A 5,091-nucleotide genomic window follows, 5' to 3' on the forward strand; every position below is an offset into this window, starting at 1 on the left:
CATAACAGGAAGTGATGTAGCTAGTGCTCCGACGCCACTTCCGGTCACGTAGCTTCTACCTCTTATGCGGCCCCATTATCAGGGCCATCTAAATATATAAATTCGTATTCCTCTACTCCTCCGCAGGCCCTACCAGCTATCTCCAGTCTAAAATTACTTCTAAATCAGCCGCACATAAAATTAAAAGTGACGGCCTTTTTTCACCACTTCCGGCCCTCGTGACCGGAAGTCATGCGTCCATGTCCCGGTGCGCGCCCACAGTAGTCTGATTACTATGAATCGGAACATGCAGACAGGAAGTGATGCAACTAAGCACTTCCTGTAAGATGGTACACTGACGCCATCTCCGGTCACGGAGTTTTTTTACTCCGATCGTGGCCACACCATCCGAACCAATATGTACTTCTCTACTCCCATTTATGCTCATCCGCAGTTATCCTCAGCCCTACGTGTTCTTTTTCACTCAGCCCCACATAAACCTAGAATTACGGTCACGCACGCCACTTCCGGTCTTTTCAACCGGAAATGACGCTACGCTATTCAGGGACGCGTCCCTGACAACTCCAGTGACCTATGAACCCCCGGCTACGTAGTTAATATTTCGATCTTGTCCACAATAATTAACTTTAAATGTTATCTTCCCTATTTACTCACTGCATCTTAAACTATATTATAAGCCCTATCTAACCCTAGATACGACTCTATGCATAATTAGAATAACCTTAACTTCCGGATTTTGAAACCGGAAGTGATGCGCAGGATGTCTCATTGACTTCCTCCTTCCTGTGATTGGTCTGAATTTTGAGACCACCCCCCTTTTTGCCTTAAATAGACTCTCTTCCACCATCACCTCACACAGTGAACAAGCCACCTACAGGTGAAACGGCCGTCTGTGACTAGTGGTGCTGAACAGTGCACGGTTCAGCCCACTCACCTCCTGGTATCGTATATTTGACAACAAATATTTTATCTTTAAATTGTTTAATTTTTTTGTTTAATCTGCTACCTATTATCCACAATGTAAAGAAATTGAACGCTCCTTTGATGTCTCTTTTCTCTCACATACCGTAATTAGTGAGATAGAATTTCATACTAATACGTGTGTTTTGAGATATCTCAAATAGCTGGCTTCGGCCTTCTTTTGCAATATTCTAGGGGCATCGCCAAATAGCGAAAATTTCTTGCCCACTACTATTAGGATTAAGAATATGTAATTGGATCATGCACTATCATAAGAAACCTTAAGATATCTGTGTAATTTCACACCATTATTCAATAGGCTCAGATAACCCGCCTCTCTCATCCACTGTCCGCTATATTAAATTATATGACAGTGGACAGCAGAAGACGGGCTCTGAACCTATAATTTTCCTATATCTTACTTTTTCAGTACTCTCTCATCCTGACGCCAGTTATATAACTCCCCTGCAATGCTAAAAGTAACAGAGAAATTGTGCGCAATAATGGACAGCAGAAGTACTCTATCTGGTATATGCCAATAACCATACACTCTCTCATTCACAATCTATGGGATATTACTGCCACATCTCACTGGCTACGCCCAATCTCGCCTGATCTTGGAAGCTAAGCAGTGAATAGCCTGATTAGTACCTGGATAGGAGACTTCCAGGGAATATTAGGTGCAGTAACAAACACCTCTGTATTCATGTGAAAAGCAGAAGTATTGGAGCAACCTTTGACCATTACCTTTTTCATATCTAATTTTCCTTCTTCTCATGAAATTCTCTTCTTGATCATATACTCGTCTAGAGCCCTTTCGCATATTGCAATTATTGAATAAAAATTTTTTGAAATAGCAGATTAATCATTACCAGGACATACCATTATAAATAGGCATTGGAAGAATTTTCTGGTATGCTGAAATTAAATTCTCAATATTTTCATCTTAGGTGTCACTGTCACCTTAAATAGCAATATTACTTGGAGAACTGCTACTCCTTAATTATTAATTTGCAAGTGAGAATCATTATTTTTTCTCCCTAAATACTATATATTATATGTGTGTTCAATTGTGTACCATAATTTTATCATACTATAATTAAAAGTTAAGTTTTAGTTTTTCAAGCGTGCCCCAACACAGAGTCTCTCTTTTTTCTTTGTAACTTTGATATGTACTATTGACTCTGGGTGCACCACCAACAACAGTAATTCCTTAAAGACCTATACAGGCATTTCGTATGTATATGCACTGTTGGTTCATAAGGGACAAATTTCATAAGAGCCCATTACAAAGAAAACATTTTTAGGGTCCTGTGCGGCACCAAACTGACCTTTTCCTGATCATGTATGCTGATTGAATCTTCAGCTTCAGGTTCCAGCACGGACAGGACATTTATGTCCCTCTAAGCCGAATTCTGGCATATTATTGTTACGGTACACCCATTTATCACACATACCCTTATAAGAACGCATATTATTTATAAATTTATTACAACATTCCATTCCAAAAAATCATTACTCCTCTCAGTTTAATCTTTTTGACATTAAGTCAGCTATCCACTAATAGTTCAAGCATGGCTTCTTTTAGCCTTCGCAACGAACTAAGCAGTAGACACGTCTCATTACAAAGTGTGGAAGATATTTTCAATAGTGGAACAGATTTATCCTCAGGCAACCTAGGGTGGGACTCAGAACTTAACAAATTAAGATCTTGTCTGCAGAAAAGAATGCGCTCCTCATGGGATGTTAAAACTTTGGAAAGTTATGTTAAAAATAAAATTACACCTAGAGGCTTAAGACCTAAGATCTTTCCGACCTTTCAACTAACTACGGATAGTCTAACAACAGAATGGGAAGCTGTACTTCTGAAATGCTCCCAAGACCTCATGGCTGTCCTAATCAAACACAATCACTTAGTACTTAATGCATGTGAAAAAGAAATAGAAGACTTAGGCAAAAGCCTTGAAGAATGGGAAACCAACACTAAATTCCAACAAACTTTTGAAAAGATCAAGAAAGAACTGGAACCCTACGAACAAAAAATTATTGATAGAAAGAAAAGCAAATTTGCAAGAGACATGAGGGATTTCAAGACGGGCAACATATTTCGCTGGAGCAAAACACCCACATACAGAGACCACACACAGTCGCAAGACAGATACACTTCATCCGAGGCAGAATCATCAGGAGGAGAAGAATATTCGGACCCTGGTAATTCGGAAGGAGAAACATACAATTATAGGGACGATTTCACAAACCATACATCGACTCATTTTTTAGGATCAGACAGGAGGGGAGGAAGACCAAGATTTCGACAAAGAGGAAGACGAGGAGGGGGAGCAAGAAATCAACGAGAACAAGCCAATTGGGAACCCAGATACCCAGTCAGAAACAACAGGAGGAAGTAACACAGGAGACGAATCTCAGAATTATTAATCTTTCAGACAAAACCCTCACTGATGACCACATCACTCTCTTATCCAAAGGATTATCCTTCTCGCCCACACAACCATTGAATCGCTTCCTTTGGGAGAAGGATTTACACCTCTTTGGGCGGAAACTACTTCTTAAAAAATTCTTTGTAACACGTCAAGAATCCCATTTGGAAAACGACACAGAACATAATCCAATAGATGAACCACTTACCACAGAAGAAATAGAGGCCTTAGCAGCATTAGAGGAACTCCACACTGGAGAATTGGATACAACAGATACGCCTACGAGACCTAAATGTAAGAAAAAATCAACCTTCTTTCCTCCTGAACATATTTCACCGGAAACCAGAGTATTTCAAGAATTAGTAGCTCGTGACCTAGATAAGATCTATACCAAGTCCAAATCCAAACCATTTCATGGCGACAATCTGAGCAAAATGGAAAGAAGAACTCTGCGTGAAATACAGTCCTGGTCGGATATAGTAATCAAGCCCTCTGATAAGGGGGGCAACATTGTCCTCTGGCCTAAAACAATGTACATTATTGAGGCAATGAGACAACTGGGGGATATACAATGTTATAAACAAATAACATTCGATCCAACTGACAACTTTAGGATCGCCCTTAATAGGATCTTAGATCGGGCATACTCCCAAGGCACGTTGACCAAGGAGGAAACTGAGTATCTAACAACCACCAAACCCAAAACACCCACATTATATCTTCTACCCAAGGTTCATAAAAACATTACCATACCACCAGGACGACCTATTGTATCAGGACAGGGTGGAATTCTGGAAAAACCGAGTACTTTCTTGGATTTACACTTACGGCAACACGTGTTGAATCTTCCTTCATATCTACGGGATACAACGGACATACTCCAAAAGCTACATGATGTCCAACTCGATGACAACCACCTATTGGTAACATTAGATGTAGAATCACTCTACACCAGCATCAAACATCAGATCGGTATAAAAGCAGTCAGATACTTTCTTGACATGGCCGGCAATAATGAGTTTCATGACCTACTAATTGAATTATTGGAGTTCATACTAACGAGGAACTACTTCACCTTTAATGACAAGTTTTATCTTCAAACTCGCGGGACAGCGATGGGCGCGGCCTGCGCACCAACGTACGCGAACCTGTACTTAGGCTGGTGGGAGAGGGAAATTGTGATGCATCCCAATAATGAGAAATATACACGACATGTAGTTGCATGGTGGCGCTACATCGATGATATCATCCTGATTTGGGAAGGTGATAGAAGTTTGTTACTAACATTCATTGAGGAATTGAACACCAATGACAACAATCTCAAACTCACACACCACATCAGCAAGGACTCAGTATGCTTCCTCGACCTTGTGATTTCAAAAGCACCTAATGGCCAGATAGAAACCGAACTATATCGCAAAGAAACATCTACAAACAGCCTTTTATACCAAACAAGTGCACATTTCCCCCCAACAGTGGAAAATATCCCTAAGGGTGAATTCTTACGTCTGAAAAGAAATTGCTCAGATTCTTCGACCTTTTTAGAGAAAAGCATGGAACTAACAACAAGATTACGTGAACGTGGCTACAGCCATAGGTCTATTAAAAAAGCCAAATGGCACACCAGCCAGACACCGAGGGACAAGTTGATCTTTCCACAGACTAAAACTCATAAATCACTGGAACAAGATAA

The 5,091-nt window shown here is 40.3% G+C and overlaps 1 pseudogene; it reads left to right on the plus strand.

Annotated features, from left to right (window-relative positions):
- Positions 1-1,533: 1,533 nt before the first annotated feature.
- Positions 1,534-1,652, plus strand: LOC134896587 (5S ribosomal RNA; annotated as a pseudogene).
- Positions 1,653-5,091: the final 3,439 nt, after the last annotated feature.

The sequence above is a fragment of the Pseudophryne corroboree genome, chromosome 3, assembly GCF_028390025.1.
Source record: "Pseudophryne corroboree isolate aPseCor3 chromosome 3, aPseCor3.hap2, whole genome shotgun sequence".
NCBI classification, from domain to species: domain Eukaryota; kingdom Metazoa; phylum Chordata; class Amphibia; order Anura; family Myobatrachidae; genus Pseudophryne; species Pseudophryne corroboree.